The sequence below is a fragment of the Pistacia vera genome, unplaced genomic scaffold (assembly GCF_008641045.1).
Source record: "Pistacia vera cultivar Batoury unplaced genomic scaffold, PisVer_v2 Contig248, whole genome shotgun sequence".
Taxonomy (NCBI): Eukaryota; Viridiplantae; Streptophyta; class Magnoliopsida; order Sapindales; family Anacardiaceae; genus Pistacia; species Pistacia vera.
Window position 1 is genome coordinate 489,178 of NW_022196055.1, and position 14,147 is coordinate 503,324.

A 14,147-nucleotide genomic window follows, 5' to 3' on the forward strand; every position below is an offset into this window, starting at 1 on the left:
CAATCACGTTTTAAATCTTTTTAAAAATGTTATATTCATGTGTCCAAGCACAGTTAATTTTCTCTGTTCCCCTGAAAATNCACACATTAAGGTAACAAAAATTAAAAAAAAAAAAAAAACTAATTTTATATTAAAGGTAAAAAAATATATAGTAATGGATACACCAAGTTCTCTTTTAACACTATTGAAGACTTATGAATCACTATTAAACCTCAAGAGACTAATACTTCTGGGTTCAAAATATTCTATCATCATCCAAATCAATGAGACAAAATAACACTCATTTACAAGATCCTGAAAGTACATAAACAGTGAAGAGATAATCTTCAAGGGTAATCAATATGATCCATAAACTGGTCAATGATTAAAAATCAGACATCCAAAACCATAGAGATTTTCCAATCTTGGTACGAATTGCTTCAGAAACTCGGTAGCCACCAGCCTACCTCATGTGTTAACTGACATTTTCAATTCACTTATCTATTTATCAATGTCCTGCAATTCCATGAAAAAATTCTGTTTGTTTCTACAATATATGACACCCCAGTTTGGTTCTCTAAATGGTAACTAAAACATGTGCTACATGGTTGAATCTTAAAATTGTCGAATCACGTTTTAAATCTTTTTAAAAATGTTATATTCATGTGTCCAAGCACAGTTAATTTTCCCTGTTCCCCTGAAAATAACTATATCAAAGCAAGCAACAGCCAAAGGATGGATTATTCCACCAAATTTAAATAGCAAAAGGGATTTTTCTTAATGAAATAAACATGCTCATCAATCCCTTTACCGGTGAGGAAAAATCTTGATAAGCCCAGTTCTGGTGAGTCATCAGCCAGACTTTTGCATATCCAACAGTCAGACTCCCCTGTGCCTACCATCTATTACCATATAATTGCCACCAAGAAAGCATTTTAAATCTAAATCAAATGACTATAATTCATTTGCACATCAAAGCTAAGATATGCTGTATAGATTTTATGAAAAAAATATTAAACCAAAGCTAAGATGACCAAATACTATAACCAACAACTGCTTCATGGATTTACAAATCCCAAAAAAATAAAAAAATAAAAAGAAAAAACAATTCATCAGAGAAAACATACCACCAACAAATACACATGAGATCATGCAAAGTGTAAAGATCAATTGCCAAGTGCTAGCATTGCTATGCACATAACCACTTTGATAGTATGCAACTTCAATCATAAATAAGTTGCATATAATGTTGACTGGCTACATGTAATATGGAAGTAAAATACAATACAGAAAATATAAAGCATGCGAAATGTATCCTTGACACATAAAATTAGGATAAACGCATCAATTAAGTACTTATTTAAAGGGCATAATAATCAAACACGATAATAGTAACTCTTGTCTTGTTGCAAGCACAAAAGTTCTCAAGACTATTATGCTGCAGTGCAAGAAGTGGGATATAAATACATACAGAGGAATATTGTCCAGCAAGAACTCATGAAAACATCATAGCCCATCATTATACTGTATTGCCTTCACCATAAAATAGTTTAATGGAACCAGCATGTCGAATAATAAAATGTTTGGGCTGCCAATTTACCAGAAGTGAAATTGGAGACTGCTTGAATCTCAAGGACAACATTCTTCTGCCCATAAATAGCAAATATCTTACTAATGGCAGACTACCTCTAAATGAATTTTTCAGAAACTGATGATTTCCGAAGTTGATTGGAAATTGTTGAGTTTGCCAAACAGCATTATGTCTCCAAAACGCAGTAAGATAAAACCATATACCTGTAATGGCTTTCTCCTTAACACTTGAAATGCTTCTGCCCTCATTGACAAAATTCTGAGAAACTTCTTAGTTAGAATGTTTTCAAGTTCATCTGCCATTACCTACACAACAAAAAAATAACATTCATGTAAGGAGAAAATGTGAGACCAGAATTTTATTCAGAGTCCAGAAAAACTTATAAGGGTGCTAATCATGTTTTAAAACGTCACAGATAACAAAACCTTCTTTGCATGCTGGTAAGTAAGAGTAATGAAAATTGGAAGAATGATATAATGTTTTTGAAATTTGGGTGATGAAAGTATACGGGTGGTGATTTTCTGGACTAGAATTTTGATATCAAAAGAACATCTTCAAAAACCAATCTATCAATCAAATTATTTGTTCAAAGATTATGTTTGAAGAAGATGACATTTTTCTTGAAAGATGGTGATGGAAACCATTTTTGTTTTACTATCAAGAAATTATGGAACTTGGAAGGAGATTGAGATTGTTGGCGTTCCAGCTCAAAGGTTTCTTAGCCATGTGAAAGCGTTTACAGAAAGCCTTGTCTCACCCAATTGGTATATTGGTGAGCTACCATTAAAGATTCTTAGTTTCTTAAGTTAATTAACCAAGTTCAAAGAGTGTTATGGTCTCTATTTTTTTAAGTTATTGAGTTTTCTTTGAACTTTCAAAGTGTCTATTTCTTTCCTTATCATTAGCTCAATATGGAGAGTTTATTTCAATTCAATTTAATGCGATCAACATCTCTTCTTAAAAAAATTATTTAATTAAGGTGATTATAAGTAAATTTTATAACCTATGAATGCAGTTTATTGATGGAAATTTGCAAATTACGTAAGCCTTCTTATTAACTTATATTTTTTTTGTCATCCATAATGCTACAGACCCGATTTTTGCACCGAAATATTGTACCGTTACGTGTAACACGTCTCTGATTTTTTTAATAATTTTTTTCGAGTGAACGGCCGTCCATCAAATTTGGACGGCCGTTCACTCATATGGACGCCCGTCCATATATATGGACGGGGGTCCATATACCAGGGACACGTCCCCATTGATGGTGCCCGTCCCTAGTATATGAACCCCCGTCCATAATATGGACGACGTCCTGTGAGTGAACGACCACAAATTTGATGGACGCCATTCACATCAAAAAATTGTTAAAAAATCAGAGACGTGTTACACTAAACCGATCAATATTTCGATGCAAAAATCCTGATGTCCGTAGCATTATTGTTCTTCATCATAGTTTGTTTGTTCTTATTTCTTTGCTAGCCATGACGATTCTTTCCCAAGAAATCTATTCTAAAGATGAAAGCTTTGTTGCAATGGAGCTCCGTGTCTTTACCGTACATGATGCTTCTTTTTCCTTAATCCCTCCTCTAAAATTTAGATTATCATCATCTTAAAAATGAATTATATTTTTACTGTACATGAACATGTATTAATCAGTTAAGGCCATTGAGCGATGAAGTTTGGCAAAATATAATATCAAAGATTGAATGGCAACTTCATTTTATTTGTCTCTTAACAGCCAGGTACATTCAGCCCAGTTTTATTTTATCTAGGAATATGCTTAGAAAAAAATAAAATAAAATAAAAACTCCATTATATTTTTCAATCAAATAGTCATAAGCACAAAAGCAAATAATCCAATTATATCACAGCCCAATCTTTCAATTAATGCTAGTGGTAGTGCACTTAAATACAGGTTTAGTTCAATCCCAGGACAGCATAGTTTGCAAGTACTCTACTAGCTAGAGTCAGGGTTGCAAAAGCGAACTAAGATCAATTTTGTCAATAAAACCAAACTTCTGACTTATTTTCCTTATCAGCTAAGTAAATTTATAAAAAAAATATTCAAAAATAAGATAATTTTTCTAATTAATCATAGTTTATCATTCACCATGGCGATTCTCCCCAAGATATCATTGTGTGGGATTCTTCTCCTCTCAAATTATCAGCAGTGGGGTATTCCCAATTACCGATTTAGTCTATACATGTTAACTCTTTGCTTCAGCTCGTACTTTAGGATCAGCATTTGCTTTAGTATCATTTCATCATATAGTTAATCTTAATTGATTAGGGAATAAAAAAAAGAAATCAAATTAATTAGGCATTTAATAAGGAAATAAATATGTCTAATATAGTATACTATATACAACTTAAATTCTCAAAAACTTTCTGGAATAAATCACTAAGCATTATTATCTAAACAATTTAGGGAAGAATTGCATTATTGTTTAACAATATATTTATCTATCTAGTCTACTTAATTATCCTATTGATATTTGTAGTCATCTTCTATTTAATTTGAAAATTATCTTCTCTATAGTTAAATTTGTATTAGAATTATAACACACATTAAGGTAAAAAATAAAAAAAAAGACGGCCCACAAATTAAAAAAAATAAAATGTAACCATTGCAATTGTGGGCTGGGCCATGAGCCATGTCAGTTTTGGTTGTTTGGCATGGTTTGTGGGCCGTGGCACGGCACATACCATGACATGGTAGGTCATAAAAATTTTGGCACGACATGATACAATCCACCACCACCTTCACTTCTTGTTAATTTTTCTTCGTTAAATCTAACAGTTTGAAGGACAAAAACATAAGTTATTGGCGGCCGCCACAATGACGCCCTCTCAAGTCTCAAGGCCAAGGTCGATATGGCCCTTCTTGAGGCCACAATCATCTTGAAAGATGGAGAGAAGGCGGAGTTGCTATATGGGGCCATAGTTGGAGGTCAATTATGGTTAGATGTGGGTTTAGGCTTAGGCTTGGGTTAATTAGTTAATAGTTAAGTCTAAAAAAATTTAAATTAAAATAAGAATATTTCAATGATTGATGAATTTGTAAATAGTATTAGGGGGCGATTTGAACAAATCTAGGGAAGTCCTGTTAAACAATTACAATGGACTCTTCGTTTACTTTTATTATTCAGTATAATGGAATATAATATCAGAAGAACTTAATCCATTGTAATGCAGGTTTTAGGAAAAGGGTTATAGAATCTTAGTTGAATTAGTCCTCTTATCAATTTCAATCCTATTTACCATCTGATATTTTCTAACTTTTCTATTATATAAGCTTCATATCTAACTTGTATTGGATGATTCTTACCACAAACCCTAAACCCTAGACTTCTTTTCTTTGCTAGCCATGGCGTTTCTTCCCCAAGAAATCTTATTCCACCATATACTTCCAAAACTTCCAGTCAAATCTATATGCCGATTCAAGTGTATTTCCAAATCATTCATGGCTTTGTTCAATGACACTCTTTTCATCAAGACTCACCTGTCGCAAACCCATAGAGATAAACTTCTTGCTATTCCTCAATCTGATCTTTATCTTATCGACCCCAAAACATCTTCTAATGATGAAAAACTTACTGCAAAGAGGCTCGATTTTTCAAACGATAGGGTTTGTTTTTTTGGTTCTTGTAATGGTTTGTGCTGCCTTTATGTTCCTCAACGTCGTGTTTACTTTTTCTACAATCCCTCCACCAAAGAGTGCTCCAAGGAGATACCAATGCCAAATCTTATGAGCGCGGATGATCGTCTCGATTATTATCCCGAAGCAGCTGGTTTTGGTTATGCTCCATCTATTGATGACTACAAAATGGTGATACTTTCTTATTGGGAAGGTCTCACGCATATGTTTTCTTTAAGAAACAATTTATGGAAAAGAATTCATCAGTATGAAGAAAATCTTTTTGGAACTGGGACTCCTGTCAATGGAGCTCTCCACTGGTTGACTTATTCCGTTGAAAATATTCGTTCAATTGTTTCATTCGATTTGGTGGAAGAGAAGTTCAAAAGCTTCCCTCTTCCTGATTATTTTCAATCTGGTTTTAATTTACTTGATGTTTGTGTTAGGATGGCGTCTTTGCATGCTGGTAAGTAAGAGTAATGAAAATGGAAGAATGATAATAATGTTTGAAATTTGGGTGATGAAAGTATACGGGGTGGTAGATTCTTGGACTAGAATTTTGATATCAAAAGAACATCTTCAAAAACCAATCTATCAATCAAATTATTGGTTCAAAGATTATGTTTGAAGGAGGAATGACATTTTTCTTGAAAGATGGTGATGGAAACCATATTTTGTTTACTATCAAGAAATTTATGGAATTGGAAGGAGATGAGATTGTTGGCGTTCCAGCTCAAAGTTCTTAGCCATGTGAAAGCGTTTACAGAAAGCCTTGTCTCACCCAATTGGTATATTGGTGTGAGCTACCATTAAAGATTCTTAGTTTCTTAAGTTAATAACAAAAGTTCAAAGAGTGTTATGGTTCTATTTTTTTTAAGTTATTGAGTTTTCTTTGAACTTTCAAAGTGTCTATTTCTTTTCCTATCATTAGCTAATATGGAAGAGTTTATTTCAATTCAATTTAATGCGATCAACATCTCTTTTAAAAAAATTATTTAATTTAAGGTGAATTAATAAGAAATTTTATAACCTATGAATGCTAGTTATTGATGGAAATTTGCAAATTACGTAAGCCTTCTTATTTTAACTTATATTGTTATTGTCATCAATAATGCTACAGACACCGGGTTTTGCACCGAAATATTGTACCGGTCTACGTGTAACACGTCTCTGATTTTTTTAATAATTTTTTTCGAGTGAACGGCCGTCCATCAAATTTGGACGGCGTTCACTCATATGGACGCCCGTCCATATTATATGGACGGGGGGTCCATATACCAGGGACGGCGTCCCCATTGATGGATGCCCGTCCCTAGTAATGAACCCCCGTCATATAATATGGACGGACGTCCATGTGAGTGAAAGACCATCCAATTTATGGACGGCCATTCACTCGAAAAAAAAGTGTAAAAAAATCAGAGACGTGTTACACGTAAACCGATACAATATTTCGATGCAAAAATCTGTGTCCGTAGCATTGTTGTTCATCATAGTTTGTTTGTTTTATTTTCTTTGCTAGCCATGACGATTTCTTCCCAAGAAATCAATTCTAAGATGAAAGCTTGTTGCAATGGAGCTCCGTGTCTTTTACCGTACATGATGCTTTCTTTTCCTTAATCCCTCCTCTAAAATTTAGATTCAAATCATCTTAAAAATGAATTAAATTTTTACTGTACATGAACATGTATTAAATCAGTTAAGGCCATTGAAGCGATGAAGTTTGGGCAAATAATATCAAAGATTGAATGGCAACTTCATTTTATTGTCTCTTAACAGCCAGGTACATTCAGCCCAGTTTTATTTTATCTAGGAATATGCTTAGGAAAAAATAAAATAAAATAAAAACTCCATTATATTTTTCAATCAAATAGTCATAGAAGCACAAAGCAAATAATCCCAATTATATCACAGCCAATCTTTCAATTAATGCTAGTGGTAGTGCACTTAAAAACAGGTTTAGTTCAATCCCAGGACAGCATAGTTTGCAAGTACTCTACTAAGCTGAAGTCAGGGTTGCAAAAGCGAACATAAGATCAATTTTGTCAATAAAACCATAAACTCTCTGACTTATTTTCCTTATCAGCTAAGTAAATTATAAAAAAAATATTCAAAAATAAGATAATTTTTCTAATTAATCATAGTTTATCAATTCAGCCATGGCGATTCTCCCCAAAGATATCATTGTGTGGATTCTTCCCCTCTCAAATTATCAGCAGTGGGGTATTCCCAATTACCGATTTAGTCTATACATGTTAACTCTTTGCTTCAGCTCGTACTTTAGGATCATGCATTTTGCTTTAGTATCTTTCATCAATAGTTAATCCTTTAATTGATTAGGGAAATAATAAAAAAGAAAACAAATTAATTAGGCATTTAATAAGGAAATAAATATGTCTAATATAGTACTTACTATATACAACTTAATTCTCAAAAAACTTTCTGGAATAAATCACTAAGCAATTATTATCTAAACAAATTAGGGAAGAATTGCATTATTGTTAACAAATATATTATCTATCGATCTACTTAATTATCCTATTGATATTGTAGTCATCTTCTATTTAATTTGAAAATTATCTTCTCTATAGTTAGAAGTATTAGAATATAAACACATTAAGGTAACAAAAATTAAAAAAAAAAAAAAACTAATTTTATTTAAAGGTAAAAAATAATAGTAATGGATACACCAAGTTCTCTTTTAACATATATGAAGACTTATGAATCACTATTAAACCTCAAGAGACTAATACTTCTGGGTTCAAAATATTCTATCATCATCCAAATCATGAGACAAAATAACACTCATTTACAAGATCCTGAAAGTACATAAACAGTGAAGAGATAATCTTCAAGGGTAATCAATATGATCCATAAATGGTCAAGATTTAAAATCAAGACACCAAAACCATAGAGATTTTCCAATCTTGGTACGAATTGCTTCAGAAACTCGGTAGCCACCAGCCTACCTCATGTGTTAACTGACATTTTCAATTCACTTATCTATTTATCAATGTCCTGCAATTCCATGAAAAAATTCTGTGTTTCTACAATATATGACACCCCAGTTTGGTCTCTAAATGGTAACTAAAACATGTGTACATGGTTGAATCTTAAAATTGTCGAATCACGTTTTAAATCTTTTTAAAAATGTTATATCATGTGTCCAAGCAAGTTAATTTTCCCTGTTCCCCTGAAAATAACTATATCAAAGCAAGCAACAGCCAAAGGATGGATTATTCCCCAAATTAAATAGCAAAAGGGATTTTTCTTAATGAAATAAACATGTTATCAATCCCTTTACCGGTGAGGAAAAATCTTGATAAGCCCAGTTCTGGTGAGGTCATCAGCCAAGCTTTTGCATATCCAACAGTCAGCCTCCCCTGTGCCTCAATCTATTACCATATAATTGCCACCAAGAAAGCATTTTAAATCTAAATCAAGACTATAATTCATTTGCACATCACAGCTAAGATATGCTGTATAGATTTTATGAAAAAAATATTAAACCAAAGCTAAGATGACCAATACTATAACCAATAAAATCCCAAAAAAATAAAAAAATAAAAAAGAAAAAATTCATCAGAGAAAACATACCACAACAAATTCACATGAGATCATGCAAAGTGTAAAGACCAATTGCCAAGTGCTAGCATTGTATGCACATAACCACTTTGATAGTATGAACTTCAATAAAATAAGTTGCATATAATGTGACTGGCTACATGTAATATGGAAAAAATACAATACAGAAAATAAAAGCATGCCAAATGTACCTTGACACATAAAATTAGGATAAACGCATCAATTAAGTACTTATTTAAAGGGCATAATAATCAAACACGATAATAGTAATCTTGTCTTGGTGCAACACAAAGTTCTCAAGAATATTATGCTGCAGTGCAAGAAGGGATACAAATCATACAGAGGAATATGTCCAGCAAGAACTCATGAAAACATCATAGCCTCATATACGTATTGCCTTCACCATAAAATGGTTTAACGGAACCAGCATGTCAGATAATAAATGTTGGGCAGAAAATATGTATAATAAAACAAAATCTGCCAATTTACCAAAAGTGAAATTAGAGACTGCTTGAATCTCAAGGACAACATTTCTGCCCATAATAGCAAATATTCTTACTAATGGCAGACACCTCTAAATGAATTTTTCAGAAACTGATGATTCTGAAGTTGATTGGAAATTGTTGAGTTTGCAAACAGCATTATGTCTCCAAAAAGCAGTAAGATAAAACCATATACCTGTAATGGCTTTCTCCTTAACACTTGAAATGCTTCTGCCCTCATTGACAAATATGTAAACTTCTTAGTTAGTATGTTTTCAAGTTCATCTGCCATTACCTACACAACAAAAAAATAACATTCATTAAGGAGAAAATGTGAGACCAGAATTTTATTCAGAGTCCAGAAAACTTACAAGGGTGCTAATCATGTTTTAAACGTCACAGATAACAAAACCCCTATGCATTGTTGCATAAGCAAGAAGAACATAAAGCAAACAATTCCTTTTTCTAGATTTTAGGAAGAACTTATTGTAAACCATAATGAGTATATAAGTTTCAAAGAAGAACCAATCATGTTAAGGAATAAAAAGGCTCAGTATATTTCATGATATTTTGCTCAAGCCCCTAAATGTATGATTTAAACTGTTGAGGTTTACTATAATAGACAAGTCATGGAAACGAAATAGAAATCTAAACAAATTGACAGCCCCATAAATTTTATGAATTTGGAACTGCTGAAATGAGCCATAAAGAAGGATGGACCAAAACATATTTTGCCTAATCAAAGCTCCAGATTGTGGTTTACAGGATTCAGTAGAAGTTCAGCATGGGTGCTGCAAAATAACAAAAAGATTTCACCCAACTGATAAAATATACCATAAGCTTGAAGCAAAGACAGCAATAATGCAGGAAACAAAATGAAAAATAGATCAAGTAAACTAAGCTGCAAAGGAAAGCATTAAGAGAAATTTCAATGCATGCCATATACAAAGAAACTAGTGTTCAATATAAACACATTTAGATCAAAAAAAAAAAATGCTAAACGCTCGCAGATAGCCACCAAAAATGAATTTCCTGGCTGTGGCAGAATTTTCCATGAATTTGTAAATCCAAATTATGTGCTTCTAAGATATTCAGAATAAATTCCTTAAAATATATTATGCAAGTGCAAGCCTATGTCTTTCAGTTAAAATTGTGAACTTAAACATCTAATATCAACTTATTATACAAACAAACACTCATTAACATATATGACCCAAACACTACAACAACAAGATAATTAAGCAATACGAGATCAGGACCTTGCAGCAGTAAAGCGTACTTTAACTCAACCTCCGGCTGGTTATGTCTTTCAACTTCTTGACAAGGAAAGTTCTACAACAACAATCAAATTTCATTCATAAAATCAATCATAGATCAATGAACAAACAATAAAACCAACAGTTGGAAACAAAGCTATCAAATTACAACGGCATTTTGCATACCTGAAACACATAGCAGCATCAAGCGTGTTGCGAATGCACGTCAAAGACAATCACAATGTTGTGGCCTAAAAGTGATTAAAATTAAGAAACACAAAATTATTGTCAAAAACAGAGTAATAAGTAAGATCCACAATCTTACCATGGTTAGGGATTGACTTGAAACTAAGTTGTGTGTTTGTGAGATTCAAATCCATCAACTTACCACGCGATGGCTGCCGGAGAAATTTAATTGGGCAAATCTCCCAAGTTTACGTTTAAAAAAATGACCCTAAAATATTTTTGAATTTTTTTAATTTAGAAAAGCTGACGTGGCAAACTTAGGATTTATTAAACATGTTAAATGGGTTAAACTGAAAAGATTTAAAAATAGCAGGTAAAATCATAATTAATGGAAGTTTGTTAAATTTTGAAATTTGAAAACGCACCCCTACCTTCAAAATCGCTTAATCGAGTCATATACCCGAAAAACGACCGACGAAAACTTGCTATATACAACTGAAATCTTCAAAAAACTTTCTGGAATAAATCAATAAACAATTATATCTAACAAATTTGTCAATATAGTCTACTTAATTATCCTATTGATGTTTGTAGTTATCTTCTATATAATTGAATTTGTATCAGAATATATGACACACATTAAGGTCACAAAAATTTAAAAAAAAAACTAATTTATATAAAGGTAAAAAAATATAGTAATGGATACACCAAGTTCTCTTTTAACACAATATCGAAGACTGATGAATCACTATAAAACCTCAAGAAACTAATACTTCTGGGTTTACAATTCTACTCATCCCAAATCAATGAGACAATAAACACTAAAAAATAAAAAACACTTTCATCCATTTACAAGATCCTGAAAGTACATAAACAGTGAAGAGATCATCTTGGAGGGTAAACATATGATCCAAAACTGGTCATGATTTAAAATAAGACATGCAAAACCATAGAGATTTTCCAATCTTGTACAAACTGCTTCAGAAACTTGGTAGCCACCAGCCTACCTCGTGTGTTAACTGACATTTTCAATTCATTATCTATTTATCAATGTCCTGCAATTCTATGAAAAAATTCTGTTTGTTTGATATATAGATTTAAAGAAAAAGCACATGTATTCTACAAATATGACACCCAGTTGGTTCTCTAAATGGTAACTAAAACATGTGCTACATAGTTGAATCTAAATTGTCCAATCACGTGTTTAAATTTTTAAAAATGTTATATTCATGTGTCCAGCACAGTTAATTTTCTCTGTTCCCCTGAAAAAACTATATCAAAGCAAGCAACAGCCAAAGGACGGATTATTCCGCCAAATTAAACAGCAAAAGGGATTTTCTAATGAAATAAACATGCTCCTCAATCCCTTTACCGGTGAGGAAAAATCTTGATAAGCCCAGTTCTGGTGAGTCATCAGCCAGACTTTTGCATATCCAACAGTCAGAACTCCCCTGTGCCTCCATCTATTACCATTAATTGCCACCAAGAAAGCATTTTAAATCTAAATCAAATGACTATAATTCATTTGCACATCAAAGCTAAGATATGCTGTATAGATTTTATGAAAAAAATATTAAACCAAAGCTAAGATGACCAAATACTATAACCAACAACTGCTTCATGGATTTACAAATCCCAAAAATAAAAAAAATAAAAGAAAAAAGAATTATCAGAGAAAACATACCCACCAACAAATACACATGAGATCATGCAAAGTGTAAAGATCAATTGCCAAGTGCTAGCATTGCTATGCACATAACCACTTTGATAGTATGCAACTTCATCATAAATAAGTTGCACAAATGTTGACTGGCTACATGTAACATGGAAAAAAATACAATACAGAAATATAAAGCATGCGAAATGTCCTTGACACAAAAATTAGGTAAAAGCATCAATTAAGTACTTATTTAAAGGGCATAATAATCAAACACGATATAGTAACTCTTGTCTTGTTGCAAGCACAAAAGTTCTCAAGACTATTATGCTGCAGTGCAAGAAGTGGGATATAAATACATACAGAGGAATATTGTCCAGCAGAACTCATGAAAACATCATAGCCCATCATTATACTGTATTGCCTTCACCATAAAATAGTTTAATGGAACCAGCATGTCGAATAATAAAATGTTTGGGCTGCCAATTTACCAGAAGTGAAATTGGAGACTGCTTGAATCTCAAGGACAACATTTCTTTGCCCATAAATAGCAAATATCTTACTAATGGCAGACTACCTCTAAATGAATTTTTCAGAAACTGATGATTTCCGAAGTTGATTGGAAATTGTTGAGTTTGCCAACAGCATTATGTCTCCAAAACGCAGTAAGATAAAACCATATACCTGTAATGGCTTTCTCCTTAACACTTGAATGCTTTGCCCTCAGACAAAATCTGAGAAACTTCTTAGTAGAATGTTTTCAAGTTCATCTGCCATTACCTACACAACAAAAAAATAACATATTGTAAGGAGAAAATGTGAGACCAGAATTTTATTCAGAGTCCAGAAAAAACTTATAGGGTGCTAATCATGTTTTAAAACGTCACAGATAACAAAACCTCTATGCATTGTTGCATAGCAAGAAGAACATAAAGCAAACAATTCCTTTTTCTAGCATTTTAGGAAGAACTTATTGTAAACCATAATGAGTATATAAGTTTCAAGAAGAACCAATCATGTTAAGGAATTAAAAAGGCTCAGTATATTTCATGATATACTTTGCTCAAGCCCCTAAATGTATGATTTAAACTATTGAGGTTTACTATAATAGACAAGTCATGGAAACGAAATAGAAATCTAAACAAATCGACAGCCCCATAAATTTTATGAATTTGGAACTGCTGAAATGAGCCAATAAGAAGGATGGAGCAAAACTTATTTTGCCTATAAGAAGGATGGAGCAAAATATATTTTGCCCATATCTACGGTCCAGATTGTGGTTCTTACAGGATTCAGTAGAAGTTCAGGGCTGGTGCTGCAACATGCAACAAAAAAGATTTCAATCAACTGATAAAATATACCATAAGCTGGAAGCAAAGACAACAATAATGCAGGAAACAAAATAAAAAATAGATCAAGTAGACTAAACTGCAAAGGAAATACATTAAACAGAAATTTCGATGCACGCCATATACAAAAGAAAGTCGTGTTCAATATAAATGCCTGCAGATGGCCACCAAAAATGAATTTCCTGGCTGTGACAGAATTTTCCATGAATTTGTAAATCCAAATTATGTGCTTCTAAGATATTCAGAATTAAATTCCTTGAAAATATTATGGAAGTGCAAGGCCTATGTGTAGAATCTATGACTAAGAAGCTATAAATGAGTGGGTAAACTACCAGACTAGTTTTGGGAAAGGGTGGTTGTGAAATTATAATAATAATTTAAAATTCTTCTTATATATATATATATACCACCAGATACGGGATTTA

At 32.5% G+C, this 14,147-nt stretch overlaps 1 long non-coding RNA gene across 1 annotated transcript; it reads right to left on the reverse strand.

The window, feature by feature from the left end:
* Window positions 1-287: 287 nt before the first annotated feature.
* On the reverse strand, window positions 288-13,810 carry LOC116132070. The gene is made up of 3 exons (XR_004128362.1): window positions 13,661-13,810; window positions 1,774-1,875; window positions 288-495 (listed from the first exon to the last, which is right to left on the reverse strand). It is a non-coding gene; the product is annotated as an uncharacterized LOC116132070 (long non-coding RNA).
* Window positions 13,811-14,147: the final 337 nt, after the last annotated feature.